The sequence below is a fragment of the Episyrphus balteatus genome, chromosome 2, assembly GCF_945859705.1.
Source record: "Episyrphus balteatus chromosome 2, idEpiBalt1.1, whole genome shotgun sequence".
Classification (NCBI taxonomy): domain Eukaryota; kingdom Metazoa; phylum Arthropoda; class Insecta; order Diptera; family Syrphidae; genus Episyrphus; species Episyrphus balteatus.
This window is the reverse complement of record NC_079135.1, coordinates 70,095,053-70,119,648: the sequence shown is the minus strand read 5'-3', so window position 1 is coordinate 70,119,648 and position 24,596 is coordinate 70,095,053. Positions and strand designations below refer to the sequence as shown.

At 27.6% G+C, this 24,596-nt stretch overlaps 1 protein-coding gene across 3 annotated transcripts in view; it reads left to right on the top strand.

Moving 5' to 3' along the window:
* The first annotated feature begins 10,507 nt into the window (after positions 1-10,507).
* The window catches only part of LOC129911530 (uncharacterized), an 86,972-nt gene continuing 72,883 nt past the window's right edge, over positions 10,508-24,596 (top strand). The window contains exons 1-2 of one of the 3 annotated variants that reach the window (XM_055989359.1): positions 10,508-10,622; positions 10,658-10,998. The gene's annotated coding sequence lies outside the window, so the exon portion shown is untranslated. Of the gene's footprint in view, positions 10,623-10,657; positions 11,003-12,568; positions 13,455-24,596 lie in introns of those variants that run through there. The other 2 variants (XM_055989357.1, XM_055989355.1) reach the window with 2 other exon arrangements.

Below are 24,596 nucleotides of genomic sequence, written 5' to 3'. Positions count from 1 at the left end.
TCTATTTAAGGTTGAGGTCTCTGGTTCTTGAGATATTTCTAACCAAATATTTTTTTCTTTTTCTTACAATCCAAGGCCGATATCTTTTACCATTGATTTCATCTAGAGAGAGCAGTGGCGTACGTTGAGTCACCGGGGCCCCGGGGCAAGATTAAATTTTGGGGCCCCTTAGATACAAAAAAAAGTATGTATACGCCATGCATTTTTTTGTATGGCTTATTTATTTTTAGGTTTATTTTAATGTTTTAATATGTCCGTAATGCACTTTGCTATAGTTACTTTAAATGTCTATCATAAAAGTAGTAAATACTTGTACTAGGAGCCCCCAAAATTAGATACAGTCGACTCCCTCTAAGTCGAACTTTCGAACAATTTATGTGTAGTAAAATAAGGATTTACCAGCTATTTTAAGTAAAAAAAAATTAAAGAACTAAACATTTTTTGTGATTTTTTATTGGATTCAATTCTGTGATTTTCAAGAAGCAATATAGCGAAAACCGTTTTAGGATCCGTTCATTAGATCAGAAGTTACAGTTCCATGACCACTTTTTCATAGTTTCGATCCACTGTGGGGCGCCGCCCCGCTTGCCCCAAGGGAGTGTACGCCCCTGAGAGAGAGTATTAGTTAGTAGATAGATGATGTGAATTTTGATAAAAACTTATGGATGCTTGTGGCCCACATAATGTCTGTCCTTTAGAACATCAAAATTATTATTATTTTTATTAAGGAATTTCATAAGAAATGTAAGAAATTATTAAGAAATTGTTTTAAATGATTTGAAACACGAAACGAAGAATTTATTTGATTTCTTGCAAAAAAAAAGAGTTTTAACATTTACAAGAAATTGATATTTTGTTTAAACAAATTTTAAAATATCTTTTTTTAAATCCAGGAATTTGTTTGAGCAATTTTTTTTATTTACTCATGGTTATTTCAAAATTTATATATAAAATTGGATTTGTCGACAAATGTAGAAATGAAGAAACGGTCCTATGATATAAACGTCAATAACGGAGAAAAATAAGATTTTTGATTTTCAAAAAACTGGGTCTTATTTGCAAACTATACTAAGAAACAAATATGGATCGACTTTAAAAGATAAAGTTTCAAAAAATTTTACTGACTCATTTTCAAAAAAATAATTTATCAAAAAAAATACAAGCTTTTAAAATATGGTGAGAAAAGCAACGGTTGTTTTCGAAGAAAAATTTTAAAATATTCAAGTAGGTAACTCACGTTACATAAAATTAGTACTTAACTCATGTTTCCTGCGATTTGTTGTCAAAACTAACAATAATAAAAAATAAATGCATTTTCAGTAAAAGTTATTTAAAAAAAAAATTTTGTGTAACGAATAATATTATATTATATAATATAATATTGTAATCATCAATCATAGATTCATCTTGTTTATCGTAGGTTTGTTTTTCCTTCACGTTGAATTTTGCTTTTGTTGCCAAACTAATAGTTCTATATAAGACTTTAATACCATTTGTATTCCCTTAGTTAATTTTTTTGCAAGTAACATAAAGAGGTGCCGTAATGATTAAAAATTAAAAAAAAAATAATTAAAAAAATAAAAACCGGCTTTAATGTTAAAAAAATTAACACACTATTTTTCAGCACCCTGAGTTACTTTGTGGACAAGAGTTTATTATTTTCAGAAAACATAAACATAGATAATAGCTACATAATTTCGTTAATCACTTCCACATTTTATTTAAAAATAGAAACCAATAAACCATAAGATAATATAAAAGGTAAACCCAGCCCGAAATTATTTTTATATATCGTTTCGTTACGTTATATTATTTTTGAATCACTAGACATTTTTTTTACATTTCCTTTAGCACGAAAACAATGATAGGATAGTTCATAAATTAAATTCCAAACAAAAAAAAAACATACCATGGCTTTTATAGAATGGAGCTAAAATAACCTTACACCATGTCTATGTCTATCTAGGTATTCAGAGTTTCATAAACTGAATGTTCCACATAAGACATAACACATGAAATAACACATCCTATCACTACTTTTTGCTAACCTTTTGTTTTATCACAGGTATAGTTTCTAAGGGTACTTGCTTATACAATATAGGAAAATTGTAACTGTTTTCAATTTATTAATTTAATTTGGTTTTATTGTTTTTTTAATAGAAACTTTTTTAAAACATATCATGGATAAGTTTTTTTAACATGAACAGCTTCATTTTATCACCTTTTATAAAGGATTTAACAATATAGAAATTTTCAATTCGCTTCCAGGATAGGTATGTTTTTGTTAAATTTGTTCTTTGTTACGGAGAACCGATTGCAAATCGGATTAGTTACAGAGAACTTCTGCATTGCGTTCAGATTTGTCTCACTTATTTTTTTTTTGTGATTTTTTTGTGATTTTTTTGTGAATTTTTTTGCAAATATAAAAATTTCATAATTTTAATATCTAATGCAAAAATAAAGCTTGTAACATATTAGATACCTACTCAACAAACTAATTCTGTTGTTTTAAATGAATTTATGAGAAGTGAAAGGGAAGCAGATATAATTGAAGACATGTTCCTTCTCAACAAAAACAACTAAACTAAAAAAACACTTGCATTCTTTACCTTTTTGAGTTCAAAACAAACCAACTCTTTGCGAATAAAAAAAATTTCAAATTCAATGAAAATTTATTCCAAAAGAGACCAGTGAAATCATATAAAATAAATATTTATGTAAGCTATAAAATGGTTTAATTTCAATGTTCATTTTAATTTGTGTTCTCCTTTTCCTTAGGATTTTCTTAAAATTTGTGTTGAAAATGAATTGAAATAAAATCCACCTTCAGTTTTCACAAACTTAAATACTTTTATTTTTTTGTCTTGAAGAAAAGCCAAAGAATGAATATTAACGAAAAGCTGTAAAATGTAAATTGAAATGAAAAATGCAAATATCTACATTTCGCTAAGCCCAACTATTTGAAATTCAGAGAAAAAATTAATAATTGAAGAGAAAAGGACAACGGGTTAAACATCTGGACATATTGCGTATGAACAACTTAATTTAATTAAAACAATTAAAGTATTAATGTTTAAATTTTTGAACACAAAGAACTACAAAGATATTCGATTATTTTATCTTGTTGATTTTTTTAGTTTAATCTGCTTCCATTTTACGTACATACGAGTGTTAAAATATAAAAAAAAGTATATTTTTTAAGACGCACATAAATTTATCTTCGTACAAATTTAAATTAAATGCTCATCTTGATTTCATTAATAGAAGAATACCTACTAAATTTAAATCAAAATGTATTAAAAATGCAAACGACTGCAGAAACAATTTTAAAATTAAAATAAAATTTCTCGTACCTGTATATTAACTTTAAGTTTAAGTCAAAAAACAGAATTGAGAAATAACACACTAAACTTAAGTTTAGTTTTTATTGAATTTTCAAGGATAGTTTTTTTGTTCATAAAAAAAATATAAAAAAATAATCGTAGATTGAACCAATATGCAATAGCATAGGAAACAACTTTAAGGTATAGGAGCTTATACAACATACATACCTGTATTCTATGTTCGAGTATTTTTTTCTCCCATGATATACACATTCATGATGTTGCATCGTTAACTTTTACTTTTATTGCTCGGAGGAACTCAATTTCTATGCAAAGTTGGTTATAAATTTTAGAATCGTTGAAGCTTGCTTGTATTTCTATGCGTTTGTTTGTTTTTTTTTTTTTTTTGCAATACATAACAACAAACTGCAAACAAGTTTGTTTTAACGCTGCGAATTTTTAATCGACTCCTTTTTTACTTGCGATATAGGTACTATATATCAAGTTATGTATTCGTACAAAAAAAAAAAGTTGAGATAACATTTTTCCATGACATTACGATGGTAGACAATGCCAAAAAAGTGGGTCCCGGAAGTCCGTCTGTCTGTCTGTCTGTCTGTCTGTCAGTCTGTCAGTCTGTCTGTCTGTCTGTATAAGGAGCTACAGCCTAAACGGATGGACCGATTAATGTCAAACTTGGTATGTAGCGTTATTTGGCGACTCTCCAGAGGGGTTTTTGGAATTAATTTTTTTGGACCAAAAATAACGGTACTTGTCATATACCGATTTTAGTAAAATTGGAATATCTCGAAAACGGCTCCAACGATTTTGTTTAAAAAATTCAAATGTTAGTTTTAAGCTAAGGTCTATCTTTCAATGAAAAAATTTTTTTTTGAAAATCATTATTAACGGTACCTGCCATAGAACCGTTTTTTTCAAATCCGATTATCTCCGAAACTGCTTATTCGATTTCAACGAAACTTTTTGTGAAGAAGCATTTATATAATCTAAATATACGCCAAAAATAAAATTAAAAAAAAAAATATTTTTGGATTTTTAAAAAAATTTTGAAAATTTTTTTTTGAAAAATCAAATTTTCGAAAACGGGACATTGAATTTTTTTGAAATTTGGTTTTTAGATGTTGATTACTGATTTCTACAAAATGGCATACCAATTTTATTTTAAAACTTTTTTTCCAAAAAATTATTTATAAAAAATTAGTTTTTTAAAAAACGGCTCTAACGATTTTGAAAATTTTTTTTCTAAAAATGCATGTTAATATATCAATCAAAACTGCATATTTGTTTTGGAGGGCAATTTAATTTCAGATTTTATTTTATTTTTTTTAAAAAACGAATTTTATTTTTTTTTCCAGATTTCTATATAAAAAGTCTTAAAAATTTAAGCAACTTTAACTCTAAGAGCAAGTACGTGCGACCCCAGTCGTGCAATTTATTTTAATTTGTAGTTAGATGTTGACTCAAGGTGAGTACCTGTATTTCAATTTGGTGCTTTTATTAAGAAAAACGTGTAAGAAAATAGAGATAAGATGTTTTTTTTTTTTGTTTGGATGGAAATCGATTTCAAGTAGGGCTGCCAGACGTCCCGATTTCGCAGGGACAGTCCCGACTTTTAGACACTGTCCCGATATCTGTCCCGATTTACAAATGGTCCCGACATTCCGTTTCTTTATCAGTCTTCGTTCGAAACCTTTAGGGAGAAAAAAAATGTGACTCCTTAATGAATCAATGATTTTGGGTAGTAAAAGTTTTATTATATTTCCGCCATCCCAGTGGATTAAGATATTTTGTATATCAATGCCAACAGTATTTACTATACCTTAAGATCTTGATTTAAACTTCTTAAACAAAATTGCAACAGTTTTAAGCGATCGGGAGCTAATGTTAAAATTCAATGAAAAGTAAAAAGTAAACAATATAAGACTTTACCTCTATAGTCCGTTTTGGCTAGTGCCCAAATGAGAAAATTTCGCAAATTTATTCATTTAGAATTTCAAATCGTACAGGAAATTTTTAGAATTTAAAATTCGAACTGACCTAATTTGCGAAACTATTAAATTTGGGCTGTAGTGTAAACAGGCTATTAAAATGGATGAAAATGATTTTTTTGTTTTTCTGTTTAAACTCACATAAGAGAATTTAATAGTTACTTATGTAAGTGAGATGTGGAACATTCACAATCATAATTACGGTGACCATCCGTCCCGGTTTACTCGGGACTGTCCCGTATTTCTATAGCTTGTCCCGGGTTTTTATTTAAGAAACCCAGGACGTATTTTGTAATTTGTCCCGTGATTGTTCTGCTTTCTCTAATTTTTGTACTCAAAATTTTAAGTACTTTGTACGGAAAACAAGAAAAAATTGGTTGGTAAATAATGTTTCGTAAAAAACCATTATTTTTTTAAACTTTTTCGTCAATTATTTAGATTTAGCTTGTGTTTGTCAGGTTGAAAAGCTACATCAGAAAAATTTTTTTTTTTCGAATAATGAACAACATATGAAAGGGGATAGAATCCGCTTAATTTCAAGAGTTTTAAGAACATATTAAATGTTGAATTGGGTTTTACAAAATTTAAAAAACATTTAATTAAAATAAAATAAAATAAAATGTTAAAAAACAGCTCTCACTATTTTGATTAAAAAAATATTTTTTTTTAAATTTATTAACAGTACCTATTGTTAACCCGTTTTCTTGATTTCTGACTTCCTCGTAAACGGCTAAAATGATTTCAATGAAAATGCTCCAATTAAATAGTTTAAGAAATCTTGATATCAAAATTATTAAAAATTATGAAAAATCAATTTATTATTTATTTATTTTTTTTTCTTTGAAAAACGATTTTTTTAAAACAATCCAACGAATTTCTTATCTGTCCCGGGTTTTGCCCGTACAAATATGGTCACCGTAATTATAATATATTCTTACGTTTTTTTTTAAATTTTTTTAACGTCCTGACATACATAAGCCTCAGTTATAGCTATCAGTAAAATCCATCAGTAAAAATTGAAACATCACGAATCTGAAATCTTTTACTGAAGAGCGTTTATAGCTATCAGTAAATTTACGTCATTAAATTAAATGTTTATTTGACATTCGCGCCTCAAGCAATTTTTTTACTGTTGATTTCATCAGTAATTTTTTTAATGATGGCACCGGAACAGTAAAAATATGGAACGTCATCAGTAAAACGAAATGGAATTTTGTTTGGCATTTGGCAGTTCAGTAAAATGCAATTTCATCAGTAAAATTTATATAATGAATTTGTGTATAAAATTTAACACAAAATGCATTGATTCTTTTTGAAAAAATTTGTGGAAATATGTTTTTAATTTATTTCATCAAAATTTTCTACAAAATATAGGTAAGATTAAAGTATTCAAAATAGCAAAACAAACTTTTTACTGATGGATTTTACTGATAGCTATAACTGAGCCCTAAGAAACATGCTTTAAGACATTTTTTGTCAAGAAGTCCACAAAAAATTGGGAGTAAGTCCTATGCATGGAAAAGTTTGTATTTTACTATTTTTCTATTTTCGATTTCATGTATTTTTTTCTGTCCAGATTTGTCCCGACTTTTGAGACTTGTTGTCCCGACATTAACAAAATTATATCTGGCAGCCCTAATTTCAAGTTCATTGACAGGTACCTACTTTATAAAACAAAAAATTAAATAGTTATCCTCATGAACCTTGGCAGAAATCTTCCATTTGCTAATTTGGTTGAAAAGGTGTTTTTTGTAGTAAGACAGATCATTTGTACAAACATAGATTCTCTCCGAACATACCACAATTTAAATTTTTTTGTCCCACCCGTGACAGTAAAAATTACTTTTTTTTTTAAATAATTAAGTCAACGCAGGTATTTTTCATTGCACAGTTAAATTAAAGTCTTATGTAAATTTAATTCAAATTTTAATTATAATTAAAAAAAAGCAACAAAACCATTGTGTCCCTCCCGTGACGATGAGATGCCAATTTTTCATAATTATTGAATCCCTACAAAAAAAAAATATATTCCTTTTATTAATATAAGTCAACAATTTCTATGTTCCCACTCTAACATAAAACTTTCTATATTTAGCCTAAAAACAATTAATCAAAACCATTCCCCAAAATGCTTCACATGAAATACAGTTATTATTGAAAGCCTAGTTTAAATTCAAGAGATATGTAGACAGCATTTGTCAATACACCTACCCGTAGCGTGTGTGCTCTGAGAGTTTTGAATGATAAATATGATTGATCGCTTTGTATACTCTCTCTCAAACATACACCAATCCACCTTTCATCTCTTCCATATCTTAAATAAGGCTTTAAGCATGACATACTCATATTCCTTTGTTAGGCGTATCAGGCACTCCTCATATACATGACATCAATTGCATACATTATAAACTACGATATAGCAGGTTATCTGATCTCTGAATGAACTTCGGTTTACCACTTGGACCATGAAATTTTGTTTACATCTTTGTAAATTTATTCAAATTCATGTCAACAGCTTGCTGTGACGTAAAATAGATTTACGAGTTATTTTTCTTCTGCTTGTGAGCAAAAAGGAAACAGGCACAACTTCTGCTTCAAGTGCTCTCTAAAGGATATAAGAGATCCTTTCCATCACGTACATATGCATATATTCGACAAAGCCTTCTGACGGGTTCCCCGATAGATTTAAAATGGAATAAAATATTCTACCAGAAGCAAACTACTTCCATCTTGAATTTGAATTCTATCCTGTTTTCGTATATATTTTTCTTTTTGAATATTTAGTTTTCGCGACTTTCAAGAGCTTTTCAAGAGAACTCCCTTTTCAATAAGCAAAACTATAAACACACACTAAAGTTTTGTTGTTGTTGTTGTTGTAGTTTTAGTGATTTAATCACAAAAATAAAATCTTCCTTATAACAATAGCCTCTTGCCAAATGTAACATTACTTCAGCACTCTCATTAGCAATATCCAATTCGAGTCCTTCGGAGTGTCTTAGTATTTCAACGTGCTAGGAATTTTAATTAGAAAATTTGTTTTGGCCCATCGAAAAGTTTGCAACTATGTGTTAGAGGGTGAGAAAAGGGAGAGAGGGTACAAATACAAACGGCTTTTTCCTGGCATTTAAGAGATTCACCTTGGGGATAAGGTTTGATTAACTCAAGGTAAGGTTAATTAAGCCGTTTAGGTAGATAATTGTGTACTTTGTTCTGATTGCGTTTCTGAATAATTAGTTTTCTGATTTTGTTTTATTCTCTATGAATGATTTAATTTGGCTGCTGTAAATGAAGGTTTTTTGGATAGTAAAACAACAGCTGGGACATAAGTTTGGGATTAAGAAAATTGAAATAAAAACTTTAATTGTAAATATTTTTCTAGGCAATAGGTATCGTAGTTCATCTAAAGAAAAAATAAAAGCAAAATCGATACCGAAAAACATAAACCAAACTACATTCATCAAATTAAAGTTTGTATATCGTGTTAGTAGGTACCTAATAATATGGCATACATATGCACAGTTCTCTCTTTAAAAGTCGTTTTGATTAATGTTTCAGTATCAGAATATTTTTTAGACAACACAATCCAGCTTCTTAAAGTGATTACAAAAAAAGATAGAAATTGGCAAAGTCGAAACATGCAAGAACTTATTTCTGAAAATTTTGTTGTCTTCTACCTTCTTGTTTAGTTAATTTTAAAATTCGAATAGTGGGTAGGCAGAATATTTTTGTTCCTATGACCCGAAATACCATTAGGGTAAAACTATAAAATCCGCTTCATTTTTTAGACACTTAAATACAACCAAGGGCTTAAATGTTCTACAAAAAAGTCCTCTGCATCAAATTGGTTGCTTTAACCGTTTAGAAGATATTCGCATCCAAACCAATGCCCACTGATTTCAATAGTTTTCTTATGGTTCCTATGCATTGCGACTTGGATGCGAATATCTTCTAAACGGTTAAAGCAACCAATTTGATGCCGAGGACTTTTTTGTAGAACATTTAAGCCCTTACAATAATCCATCTTACTAATTTAATAATAATGACTTTTCAGTGAAGTAGAAAATTTTGAAAAGTAAAAAAAGTTTTTATATTTTTGTTTAACTTTGACCTCGAATATCTTTCAAATGGTTAGATAAATAAAAAAAGTTAACAAGACCTTTTTTGTGGAGAAATCTGTTTCCTACAAGAATATGTCATGTGCGTTTGATTATTATTATTACGATTTTCTCGATTTTTGGACCTCAAATATCTACTAAACGGTTAGAAAATTCAAAAAAGTGTATTTAACCTCTTTTGTAGAGCGTTTCTACAAGAATATGTAAAAAAAAATTGGCTAAAAAGCTTTATGTCAAAATGGAAAATTGAAAAGCGGAGGACCTTCCGCTAGAGGTGTCTAGCAATCGAGTTTTCGAAGTACCAAATCAAAAAAACGAATTTCCATTTTTTTGACCCACCCTAATAACCGTTCCTGATTGGCATAAGAGAGGAAAACAAATCCTTCAAGGAATATATTTAATTTAATAGTTTGTTCCATGTTTTTAATATCCCCTCCCATTATTAAAAATAAAAAGTTCAAGTTCTAAATAACAAATGTTTTTGTCTTTAATGGTAAAAAATGTTCGATCCGCTACATTGTTTTTTAATTTCAGGTTTTAATTCCAAATTTTTGGGAAGAAAGATGAACGAAAAAATTCGTAGGCTTACGAAAAAATTCGTAGTATTACAAAAATAAAGTAAGTATAATCTACAAAAAGAATAATTAATACAACGAAAAGTTTGTAAGCTAACGAATATTTTTTCGTAATTTAATTAAAATATTCATAATATTTACGAAAAAATTCGTTAGCTTAAGAAAGTTTACGTTAGTTGATGAAAAAATTCATTAATTCTTGATCAAAATTTTTTATGAAAAAATTCATTAAAATACGACCGTTTTCGTTAATTGATGAAGTTCTTCGTTAACGTATGAAAGCCATTTCGTTGAGCCAATTAAATTTTTCATCGGCTGAAAATTAATTAAATTTTTGGTTCAGTGTGTTCTATTAAGATATAATCAAATAATAAGAGCACAAAATCTGATATTTCAAAGCTGGTGAGCGCTCTAATATTGTTTATTTTTGTTTGCCTTATAACGTTAACAATACTAATGAAGGTACATATATGACAAAATATGAAAATTAAGTTATTTGCATTTTCGAAAAAAAGAAGAAATTTTTACTGTACTCGATGCAATTTATAACCATTAAAGCCATTTAATTTTTCAAACTGAACACCGGTTCACCATCACCCTGTTTGTATGTATGTATGTGTAAAATTATATTTCAGAACACTTTGAAAATAACAACTCTTCGAAAACATAATACTAAAATAAAACCAAAGGCGAAGAAAAAAAATCAAATTTCAGAAAGTCAATTGAAAATTTATTTGTCAGGAAATAAAAAAATACAAATAAAATAAAATTTAAAAATGGAAAAACTAGGCATGAAAAAAAGTATCATTTTCCTAAGATCAAAATCATTTCGAGAAAACTTAAACAATGCGGGAGATAACTTAAATATAACAATCTAATTCAGTGAACTAAAATTCAGTTATAATTTACTAAGCTTCAAGAAAGTCAAGCAAGAACAATGAACATGTATGTAAGTGCATTTCGAAGATCTGTGTATGTATGTAAGTGATTTTTTTTGTTTTGTTATTATTTTTAAAAAACGCTATTTTACTTTAACAATAGCGCTCTTTATTTCAAATCCTTTGCATAATTTTATATCAATAAGCGACATGATTGTAATGTCTATACATTTTTTTTACCTTTGTAGAAATATAGAATAAATATCACATCGGGAGCCAAGATGTGTACACTGTACATACATGATACATCTTTATTATTTTTATACATAATGTAGATTGCTGTTAGAAATACTTGAAACTTTTCTTTTGAGTATTTATAGATATTTCTTATTACATCGCTATTATATGTACATCCTTTTATTAAAAAAAATATGCTTTTCGCTCTTATTTTGGAAGGCCAATATACTCTCATCACAAAACTCGATTTTTTTCGCAGGAAAGAGAATCTTTCAGTTTTTAAAAGAACACAACAATTTAAATGAAATAAAAAAAATCAATAAATAAAAATGCAAACAGTAGCCCTGAACTTCTAAATTATAATGATTTATAAGTCACTGAAATTCTTAACCGCTTGAAAAGAATACTAATTATTTCTTTTTTTAACTATAATTTTTTAATTGAAATGTTTCTTTTGGTACAAAAATCAATTAATTTTAATAAAATAAATTCGCTTTTCAGAAAAAAAACATGATACCCATTAGGTACCCCATTTTTTCCATTGACATAATTATTTGCAAAAATTAATTCTGTGATAAAACTTGCTCAGAATCATTGCACAAACAAGGTATAGCTGTTAAAATATTTATTTTGTATTTAAAAATATTTTTTTATTTCGTAAAATAGACTGCTAAAAATAAAAACGTATTTGAAAAAAAATTACTTTGTTGCATTTTTGATTTAAAATGTTGAACTTTGCGAGTTCTCGCTCCAGAAAAAATCAGTTTAATGAGGTAATAATTCAACAACTTTCTTACAAATCGTATGAAATTCACCGATTTTATTAAAATAAATATTTAAAGCTTATGAAAATGGTTAATTTTAAGAGATCTCTTTACTTAACTTAATGTTATAGTTGCAATTGGTTGTCTAAGTAAGGAAAACAATGGCCATTTTTAAAATTCACTAACTCATGTCTTTTAGGGCAAAGCTTGTCAGTTTGACAATATTGCGTTCGTTGCTCGACGCCGAAAAATTAGAATGTTCTTTGGCAAGAATTAAAAAGCAACTCTGTCAAAAATCTGAACAGAAGTTTAGAAAAATAGCCTAACTTACACAATCTTCGATCCATTTTTCTCGATGAAGATTTGCAATTTACCATAAACGGTTTCTATATATACCGTTTTGAATATACACAACTAAATCTTCTGTTATTATAATAAGCTTCTTTTTTTTTTAAAGAAGTAAACACAACCTGTTGTATGTCCTCATTTAGAAGATACACGAGGACGAACCATTTCCCCTCTGAAAAAAAAAAAAAAAATAAAATTGTTTTCGAAAAAAAGGAATTTAAACTGTTGCCAAAGGAGAAATGTTCCGTTGAATTCTTAAATCTGTTCAGCTTCAACATTTTTTCCAACATCATTTCGAATGTGTTTTCTTTGACTCTGGTGTGCTAATGGTCCTTTTTCATCTTTATAAAATATTTCGAATTTCATTTCCCCTTTACCACGCAGTCTCCAAAAAATTTCCCACATCATACATTTCCCTTCAAAAGAACTACGAACAGTTCCTGTTATATTTTGGCTTCAAACATCTAACACTGTTTGACATACAAAAGCCTTTGTACACAAAATAACGTCCCTATGGAAACAACTAAATGAACAGTTCTGTTTTTGGCTAATAGCAATTTACAGTTCAAGATTTCATTCAGTACACAGCATCCCTTCGTATCATTCAGTCGAAGATTATCATCAATATTGTCTCTCGCACACACTATTACCGTTAAAAGCCTATTAGCACGCGATTCGACAATTTCCATCACGAACTTGTCAGTCGTAGTCAGTAAATTACCGTTCAACAGGCAAAAACTTCGGCCCTAAACCAACGGTTAACACGTGTTGAGTAATGGTATCTTCTTCCTCTTGTGAAGAGTGTGTGTGTTAATTGGTGCATGTAATTTGTGAAGTGTTGATTGTGAAAGTGCTAATTAAGGGTACTTAAGGAGAAGCTTATTTAATAATTCGGCTTGATTTCTAAAGAAAGAGTAGAAAAATTCTTACGAGTGCGTGTTTTTTGGATCGTGAAATTAATTTGATGTTTATATAATTCAAACATCGGCCTGCAAGGATTAAGTTATTATCAGTAATTATCGAGTTTTTGTGTGTTTTCATTCCCCCAAAAATAAATAAAACCAAAACAGAAAAAGGATATTTCCATTTTTGAGATGAGAAAAGATTTATGAAAGAAAATAAATCACAAAAAAAAACACAAAATAAAAAAAAAACATACCTCTAAAGGATTTTTGAGACCACACATACGACGACGGTAAAGATTGGTAAGTGATAAATGATGATGCATATTGTATCCTTTTTTTTGGGAGAAGTCTTACAAGGACTACCTATCTGCGAGTGGATTTTTGTGTGGGGCGAAAACATGTTTTTTTAAATATAAATATTTCAAAATGCATTCATGACAAAACGAGCTTAATTTATCTTCGTTAGGTGTGTGATTCAGGGTTTGCTTAAAAAGGTGTTATTACATATTCGTTTGGAAAGTCCTTTTCATATTTCATCGTTAAGATAACGTTTTCTTTTAAAATTTTTATGATGAATAAATTAGAAATAAAGAAAAGGAGTTTTTTTCTTTTTGCCAAATTTGTTTTGAATTCTTTTGTTAAATTAGTTTCAATGCTGTTAGTGTTTGTGGGTGAATTGTGGGAGAAAGTTAAAGGGTTTACATTTTTTTAAAGATTGGTAAATTGATATTAAATGAAAGAATCATTCTTTATGTGTGGGTGAAGCTGTGTTTTGAATATAGATTTGCAAATTATTTATTAAAAAAAAAAGAAGAAGAAGTCTTCTAAACTGAACTATCAATAAATATGTAATGTCAAATAATCATTTTTACCAAAAAAAAAAATCGACTTCTATCGAAACTTATAATAATACGGAACCAATTTAATTAATGGGACCGCAATGGCACCAGCTTTCAAATACAAAAAAAATTATCAAAATCGATTCACCCAGTCGAAACTTATGAGGTAAGAAACATAAAAAAAGAATACAGACGTATTGATAACATCCTCCTTTTTGGAAGAAATTTTTGAAAAAAAGAAAAGTACATTTTTTTTTTAATTAATTAATTTTTTTTTCAAAATTCTTAGCCAGTCTTTCAAAAACACTTCATACAATTAACTTAATTTTTAAGTGTGAAAAAGATAGTACTAAACTTCTGGCTTTTCAAAAATGTTTGTATTATTTTATTATATGTATTGGGGCTCTGTTCAAATATTTATTTTAATGTTTAAAGTCAATTTGTGTACAAATTGTATTAGCACTAATTTCTGTATAATTTTTGTCCTTAAGTCCCCAAGGCAAATTTTTCAAAACTGTTGAGTACTCGTCAGTTAGAAATTTTGGACTTTGAAAAGAAGAATTTATTCCAATTTTTTGTAAATTTGTTATAAACGTTGGTTATAAAGCTAAAAAATCCTTTGATTTCCATCTGTAGGTACATGGTTTTCTTGAAATTTGGTATTTCCAAAGTTGTTTTTTTTTTTAATATCTCACCTAGAATTTATACCTCCTGATCTTCTAGAATCTAGACTATTCTAACAAAACTACTTTTTTAGTTTTTCTCAAAAAAAACGGATAGTGAAAATATGTCGATGCCACTTTTTGCAAAAAAGGACATTTTTGTTATTTACGTATATTTGATTCAATGAAAATTTTCAAAAAAAATTGAAAAAAGTTTTTAAAAAACATTTGTTTTAACCTAATTTTTGTTTTCATTTTTTTTCTGGTATCTAAACAAATCGATGAATTTCCTTGGGTTATCTAATATTTATGTACTTTTAACATAAGAACAAGTATATGCGACTTTCATCTCAATTTTGTCTACTTTTAAATGTACATTTTTGGGGATCTTATAATTTATGAAGAACTATTTCTCTATCAATGGTTTTCATAAAATCTATGTTATAACATCAAATAAATATTAAAAGTGTCGTGCTTCAGTTAGCTTTATATTTTGTGTACAGTTGTTAAGTTGTTAAGAGTCAATATTCTTTTTGTATTTAAAGCTGATAGTTTACTATAGAAAGATTTTGAGACATTGAACAAAACTGTTAAGTTCTGATAAATAGGAAACAAACGAACCTGTATAAAAAAGTCCTAAACTTTCTTTTTTGAAAAAAGAAAACAACAAAGCACTTACCTAATAGTGTTTAAGAACCATTTCAAATCAAAACAATTTTTAAAGGTGAAAAAAGGATTTGTGGGAAACGTTGGTATTTGCTCAAGCACTTCTTCCATATAACTATTGCATTCGTTTGTAGGAAAGGTATTTGTGCAATCAAAAACTTAACTCGTGCATCGTCAGCTGAAAATGTGTTACAAAGCATAGTACAACAGTTCTGTTTTCATTTTTTACTCACGAAGAATTAAGCACTTGTGATTTAGGTACAACAAGTCTTTTTTTTTAAGCAGGGTGGCGTGTTCGAAAAAAAAAATACAAAAAGAGAACTTTAGAGTTTAAACCCAACGCCTTGACGAGATAATGCTAGGCAACCATATGTAAACCTTTTTTCTTACGACACCACCTTTTGAAAAATATAAAAATCAGCTTGTTTAGGCTTTTAATATAATCAGGATGACATTTAAATAAGTAAATTCTGATTAATAAAGCTAATGTTAATCAAGTTTAAAAATTTTATTATTTAAAAACATGAATTAAAAACTTTTTTTTCAATTTTTTTTTTCAAATTTACGGTTCACTGTGGCGTATGTGTAATTTTTTTCTATATAATATCATTATTTACAGTATTTACTTTTTGGATCGATAGTTCAAGAGATAAAAAATAAAAACGATTTTGGACTTATCATACTTTGAAAATAAACGAATGTGAAATTAGTTTTAAAATGAATATAAAATTTTTTTTAAAGCCGCACTCTATCAAACAAATGCATTTGGGAATACAATTAATATAATGTTTCGAGTAGTTATTTTACTTGAAAGGCGCTTTCAACTTAAGAATTTGAGTCAATAGTCAGCTTCTTTATGTGTAGTCAATTACTCATAAAAAAGTTTCTGTTTATTTTCAAAAGATGATAAGTCCGGGACTTTTATCATGTAAAATCGCTGTAAAATCGAATATAGACTGATTAGATGCTTCATATTTTGAAGGCAGGTGTGGTTATCCCCCAAGAACATATTCAGTTAAAAAGACGAATTTTGAAAAAAAGTGGACTTATCATGTTTTGAAAATAAACGATTCAATTTATTTTGTATGATCTCTAGTCTTTCAAATAATCAGCCCTATCGAGGTATCCGAAAGTTTCGAAACGAAAGCCCGTTCCGATCGGAACTTACATTTCCTTCAAGGTATCCACGTCTGAAAAAAATATACACTCGCATTCATTTGACACATGTGTCAGCGTGATTTAATCAATAAGTAAAAATCCTTGCTGAGGCTTTTTCGCTGTTTTTTATTAATCTGCACTAAAAAATCAAAATTATACCTATTCACATATTTTTGTTTTACTGTGAAATTCCACTTTTCTTAAAATATTCCGCAACTGTTTTATGTCGGAGAATTTCCGATAAAATTTAAAGAACAACTTTCAAAAAGACTTTGCTAAACACAGTTCATCGCAATGCGTTGATGGGCGCTATGTTTCATCGGAAGATTCTCGGATATGTTAATCGGAACGCATACCTCGAACGCATACCTCCGATTTCGAAAAAACATTTCTCCGAACGGATACCTCGATAGGGTTAAATATTCATGTAAAAATCACCGAGTGAGCTTTATTGTACCAAAACTAACGATACCTCCTTTTCATTATACCAATTTCTTATAAAAGTTCGATTTGCTCAAAGCAGCTACGGTTTCATAAATAAAATGGAAGTCTTTATTTTTAACTGAGGTCTTTATTTTGATGAAAATAATCAAAAATCATTATTATCAGGCACCCATAGTAATCAAACCTTATGAAAATAAAAATATATTTCGAAACGATGTTTTGGGTGATTAGTGGAGTAACTAAAGCTCAAAAATTGGCAATATTAGGGAACCCGGCCGAACAGCTTAGATTTTGATGATCTTTTTTTTTCAAACGTCGGTAATTAAAAATACTTTAAAGTCTATAAATTAAAAATTGCCGGTGTTGCCGTTTTGATTTTTTAAATTTAATTGAAGATTTTTGTGAACAAAAACAAATTTTTTTCAAAAATTTTTCTTAAATTTCATAAATTGATTGATGCCAAAAGATTGTCTAGGAAATTCAAGGAAAAAAAAATATGGGAGTGAGGGACAATCTTCCATAGTTCAAGCGATAGATGCAATTTTCTTATTAATTGACTTCAAACACAAAAAAAAATATTTGAACACAACGGCAACACCTACAATATTCAAATAAACATTTTTTAAAAGCTAGAAGCTTAGTAATATATGTAATATTAAAATTAAGTTAATTGAATGAACGGCTTTTGAAAGAATGGTAATTGAACTCAGATTTTTGAAAAAAAAAAATTATTGAAAAAATTTTAACACGTCGTTTTTTAAACTTGGTCGTAATATAAAATGCATTTATTTTCAAATTTTCTTGGCCGCATTTATTATGATTTCAAATTATAAAAGGAAATGTCAATATGTATTACGGTTTATGAAAAAAATTAAAAAGTATTTCATTTTCGAAGAACTTTTTTTAATAAAAGTTTTGAAAAAAAATGTAACGTATTTTTTTTTAAAGTTCAACATCTAAACATAAAATTATTTTTTATTCATTTAATAACCCTTACTGTTGAAAGTTAAAGAGCAAAAATTTAAAGTTCCTATTTACCATAGTCTTTGAGAAAATTAATTATTTCAATGCAAACATTCAGTTTTAATAAAAAAAAACCCTTGAAATTGAAGTAATTTTTCATTTTTTTTTTCAAAAGTGTGATATATTTTACCTTTTTTGCTTCGAAATTGAACTGATAATATTTATGGCCAAACATTTTTTTTAAATAAATTCATATTTTATTAGAAAAAGTTTGGAAAAAAGTCACTTTTTAAATTTTTCTAATAACATTTTTTTTTTTAATTCTGAGTTTGAGGACCATTTTTTCAAAAAGTCTTGATTAAATTTAGTGGATTTAAATTTAAGAGATATGAATGAGCTTCTGGCTTTTTAAAAATGTATTTTAAAATATTGTAGGTGTTGCCGTTGTTTTCAAAATATTTTTTTTGTGTTTGAGGTCAGAATGTTAGAAAATTGCATTTATCGCTTAAACGATGGAAGATTGTCCTTTGCTGCCTTTTATATATTTTCCTTAAATTACCTAGAGAATTTTTTGCTATCATTTGTTTTATGAAATTTAAGAAAAAAAATGGTTTAGTTAAAAAAAAAATTAATTTTAATTTTAAAAAACAATACGGCAACACCGGCAATTTTTAATCTATAGACTTTAAAGTATTTTTAATTACCTACGTTTGAAAAAAAAATCGTTAAAATCAGAGCTGTTCGGCCGGGTTCCCTAATAATTTGCTTTAGTTACTCTACTAGATTTCCTTGAGGGAAGATTGAAAATGAACGAAAATAGAAAATTGTATTTATTTTTTCAAAAACGGTTCTAACGATATTAAATGAAATTTTTTGTGTGTAATGTTGCAAATAATGGGCAGTACTTTTGTGATAAAAAAAATTGAAGATTACAAAATGTGCCACAGAACTGTTAGATATATTTGAATTTTGCAAATTTTTCTGAGAGCCGATTCTTCAACAGCCCAGATAAACCCCAGTTAAGTCAAAATCGTTTAAACTGGTGTTTTAGATATTATAAAAACTAATGTCTTTAGAAATATCGATGCGTAAATCAAATCCAAAATTATGATATTGAAAATCCAAAAAAATTATTTTCGGCGTGTCGTTCGTATGTCGTCACACACATTTTTTGAAGTGAAAACTTCTTTAGTATCGTAGTGTTTTGAAACAAGATGAAACGAAAAAGCGACAGGAAAAATCAATTGATCATAACTTTTTTGTTTTAATAGATAGATGAATGAAATTTATACAGTAGATAGGTAATTAAATAATAACGAAGAAAAAAATAACAAAAATAATAAAAAATTATTAAAATTATTTGTATTTTAAGTGAAGCGATTGAATATAATTCAATTTATAAATTTTTGGAGTTGAGGTCACTTGAACTTATAAATTGAGGTAATTAAATAAATTAGAATTTTGCAAAATTTCAATTAATTTTATATTCAAAATTCTGAAAAGATGTTCTTTTTCTAAACACGTTATATCTTTTGATCTGATAACAAATTTATTTAACTTTATCTAATATTACCCTTCATTTGATATATCACACATAATGGTACGTGATCTACAAGTTACATAATCTTTTATTGAAAAACTTGAAAAATACCTCAAAACACCTGTAAAGATCTGTTGCCGATGACCAGCCACCAGTGTAGGAAGTACCGTAATCTCAGTTTGAAATTTCGACATGGTTGGCTTTAAAAAATTCTTTCTTTTTTTGTAGGTATCGTAGAAATATGATTGAAGCGTCATATAAAAGGTTGTCAATTAAAAAATGGATTAAATGGCGTTAGAAGAGAAAAGATATTGATTGTTTGGCTTTTTTTATGAAATCTAATTGGGTTAAAAAAGTTCTAGCTCTTTTTGTAGATGTTGTATAGACATGGTCGATAAAAATATTTTGAGCTGAAACAATAAGCTTTCAGATGGTATAAAATGTAATGTAGGTTGTCATATAAAAAAAAGTGATGGAATAAAAAAAATTTATATTTTTTCGATTTTTTTTTGCAAGAAAAATGATTTTAACGGTTTCACTTCAACCACGTGTGCATTGCATATATTATTATTTCTTTTTTTTTTTCAAATCACATCATATTTTAGAGACAAACTTCCTTTGTAAACATGCACTTACCACCAAAAATTGATGAGTTTCCAAACAAAATTTTCTTTCTATGTTTTTTTATTTGATGAAATCTTTAAAACTAAAAGTCTTACCACTGAAATGTTTTACTTTTCAACTAACTCAAATATATATACATTTAAAGTCCTTAAATACTCTTAACTACCTAGCTACTTAAAGTTAAATGTTCAAATGAAAAATGTGTTTTTCAATTTGTATGTTTTTTATGAGTAAGTTACTTTATTTTGAAATAAGAGTTTGTACAAATAAAAATTTTGTATGGTATGCCACACAAAAAAAAAAGAATACTTTTACCCTTTTCAACTAAAAACCATTTCCGGGATATTAAGGCTTCTGGCTAACTCTTGCATGAGCGCATTTAATTGTCAATCACTCTTTTACAAGCATCATAGGCGTCCATTGCAGTCACTTGAAAACGATTTTTCGTATTTTTTTTCGTTTTTTTGTGTTTGCAAATGTACAGTTCATGGTGAAGATTAGAGGAGATGGGATTATAGGAATTTGTTGGTGTCACAATGCCACAAACAAAAAAAACATAGTTTTGTTGAAAAACAAGGATCCATTTGGCACCAGTTTAGAATTGGCCATTAAACAAATACCAGCAATGGAACTTGTAAATTAGGTTGAAGTAAAAACATTTAATGCATGTTGTTAGCTTTAAGCTAGTGGAAAGGAATAAACTTAGGTAACATTGTTGTAGATTAGTGTGTTACAGTCAGTTAAACCTTATAAAAAATAACTAACTCTTCGAACTTTTGTAATGAGTTTGTTGTTGTTGCAGAACTGAACACCAAACAGTAAATGATGAAATAATATGTTTTCCACTGACTAATGAGCTTTATGATTTTACTATATTGTTATTGTAATACGTAGTAAACTTTCAATATGTCAAGCTTGAAAGAACGCCATTATAAACGTTTTATTAAAATTATTAAACCTCAAACTATACTTCAAAAGTTTGGAGTTGCATCTGTTGTTGGTTTTAATTAGGCTATTCAGGATAAAAAAAATATTACGCATACGCCATAGTGACCTTAAATATTTAAATGTTAGAAATTTATAACAAAATTACAGTTTTCACTGACTTTTAAGTATATTAGGATGGTCATTAAGATACTATTGCATATCACGTACTCAAATTTTAGAGGAAGATTGATGAATTCCAAGAAATCAAAAAGAAACAATAAAAAACAAATAGGGTAGAGTTGCCTAGTTTTTGCTGTCTCCAGTTTCCAACCACCTTTCGCAAAATCGTTATAACTAGTGATTTCGTAGGGTTATTTCCAGTAGAAAATAGTCAAAGTTTTCTTATGTTTTTTATTTTTTCTGTGAAAATTTAAAAACTTAGTTTAAAAATCTAAAAACCTAGTTCAAAACAGGGCTGTAAGAAATCATTGTTAATGCATTTTTTTTCCATTATATATATAATTTTGCAATATTAAAAAAAATAAATTGCACGACTGGGGTCGCACGTACTTGCTCTTATGCTTAAAGTAACTATAATGTTAAAGCTTTTTATTCAAGAAATTTAAAATTCGATATTTTGAAGAAATTTCATAAGTAGTATAAAAAAATTAAATCTGTTTTTATAATTAATAAAACTCCGTTTTAAAATATCTTTAAAAAAAAAAAACAAATATGCCATTTTATTTCTCGTATAAAAAGGTATTTTTAGAAAAAAAATTTTGAAAATTGTAGGAGCCGTTTTTTAAAAAAATAATTTTTTATATATAAAATTTTTTTAAAATTTTTCAAAAAAAAAGTTGGTATGCCATTTTGAAGAAATAATTAATTTACACATAAAAACTAAATTTCAAAATTTTTCATTGATCCGTTTTCAAAAAATTGATTTTTCAAAAAAAAATTTTGAAATATTTTTTAAAAAACCAAAAATGCGTTTTTTGAAAATTTTCTAAAATTTTAATATTATCTTTACTTACACACTTTTGTATAAAAATTTTCATTTAAATCGGGTTAATTTTGTACGAGATATTCAGAAACGAAAAAAACCGTTCTATGACAGGTACCGTTAATAACGGTACAAAAAATATTTTTTTTATTTAAAAAGTTGGCCCTTATGTGTAGTATTACACACAAAAATTTTAATCAAAATCGTTAGAGCCGTTTTTGAAAAAAATTAACTTTTCTATTTCCGTTATATGGCAGGTACCGTTAGTTTTGGTCATAAAAAAAAAATTTCAATTTCCCCTCTAGGGAATCACCAAAAACTGCTAACTACCAAGTTTGAAGAAAATCACTTCACTCGTTTAGGCTGCAGCTCCAGATAGAGACAGACGGACAGACAGACAGACAGACAGACAGACAGACAGACAGACAGACAGACAGAATTGCCGGACCCACTTTTTTGGCATTCTCCATCATCGTAATGTCATGTAAAATTGTTATCTCGAGTTCGATTTTTTTTACGAATCCTAAACTTGCCCTATAGTACCTATATCGCAAGTAAAAATAGTAAAAAAAAAAAACATATTTTGAAACAGGGTTGTACAAAAATCAATCAAAAAAATGTATTTGAAATAAAAATAAAAATACTTATTGCAACTAAAAAAAATTTACAATTTTATTTATACTGAAAAATATTTGCATTAAAAAAATATTTGTTGCAACTAAAAATATTTTGCAATAAAAAAATGTTATTGCAACTGAAAAATTCAGTTGCAATAACAATAATGCACACATGCATTGATTTTTTTTTTCAATGCAGAAAATTTTTAATTTGCAATACATTTTTTTATTATGCAAAAAATTTTTATTTTCAAAAAACAAAATCTTTTTGTATCCGAAATATTTTTAGTTGCAATAATAAAATATTGTTCAGTTGCAATAAAAATTTTTTTCAGTTGCAATTCCTTAATATTTTTTTTCTAATGCAATTTTTTTTATTTGCAATAAATATTTTTATTTTGATTTCAAATACATTTTTTTGATTGATTTTTTACAACCCTGTTTCAAAATATGTTTTTACTATTTTTTTTTTTTTCAATATTGCAAAATTTGAAGATTTTTGGAAAGTTATTTTTGACTCAATTTTATAAATTTGAGTTGAGTTACAAAATTTTCCTTAAAAGTCCTCAAACCAAATGAAATTTAACCTTTGATTATTTCTGAATCATTTACAAAACAAATCTGATCTGGATCGCGAGGAAATAAAAACTTAGAACCTGTTCCTTCAAAAAAATTTTAAAGTTATTCCAATTTTTTTTGGAAAAGCTTACAATTTCGATTAAACTTGATGAACGTTATGCTTTAAGCTATTTTAACAAAACTGTGTTTTTAGTATTCCTCAAAAAATTCAGAACTGGACAAAAATGGCGTTGTTGTTTTTTTTTTTTATTTTAGGTAGGTATACCTCGTTAGAACCAATTATGTATAATAAAAATTTAAGGGCAGATATTTCTTATCACTTATCAAACTTTATAAAAAAAAATTGGAAAAAAAATAAATAAAATTTTTACTTTCTTTAATTCTATAGTAAGATTTGGTTAAAGCGGTCAAACATTTTTCTGATAACACTTGAGTATGTTTTTGAAAAAATAATTTTTTAATCTCATACAATTTTTGAAAAAATTAAAAACAAAACCGGATTTTTCATATTAAAATAAATACCTACATTTAGATACGTAAAAAAATTATTTTAACACAAATTTGAAATAAAAGTATGGATTCTGTAATCACATAAGTATTCTACCTCAAAAACTTTGTTTTTTCTTATCCTTTCTATAACAGTAAAATAAAAAGCCCTGTTAATTAAAAAAATAAAAACAAGTTAGCATATTTTCCATTACATCGTTTTGTTTAATCAATAAATTGTAATGTTGGTATTATGAAAATATATTACAATTAGGTACAAAAAAAAAAATGAACTGCCCAAGAGTCCCACAAGTGACGATAGAATTTTTCATGTACAAACAAAATTTTAATTTAAACTGATTCTATTAGAGTAGACGTAACTTAATTTCTTAGAATAGAATTTAAAGAGTTTTTAAATATATGTAATATAAAGCACCTTGTACTATAGAAGCAATTGCCTGTTATCCAGTCATCCACTTAATTTTTTGTTGAACTTTTCCTTTTTTACCTTGTCTCTATTGTGTATACTTACATAATCTTTATTGAATAGAGAAGCTCTTAATTGTTCTACAATATTTTTCTCTGATATGTGAAAATATTGGTCCTTTTATATACCTATATGAATTGTGTTTATCGAATACGAATAAATGTTCTCATAGCCTACCAATTTTTTGTCCTCCTTATAAGAAGCTTCTTCTTACAAAGCCTCATCCGTAAACAAACGAAAAGATTATCCTTGTCCTGTTTCTCTATGAGAAATAAATGGGAATGGTACTCAAATCTAGAATCCTCACCCGAACCGTGGCAAAAACAACCCGGAAAATTGAATGGGCATTTCATAAACAGAGAAAGTACCTCTGCCTCTGTGTTTTCAAAAAAAAAGTAAAAATGAAATAACAACATCAGAAAAGATAATCTTTCTCAGTTAAATGAA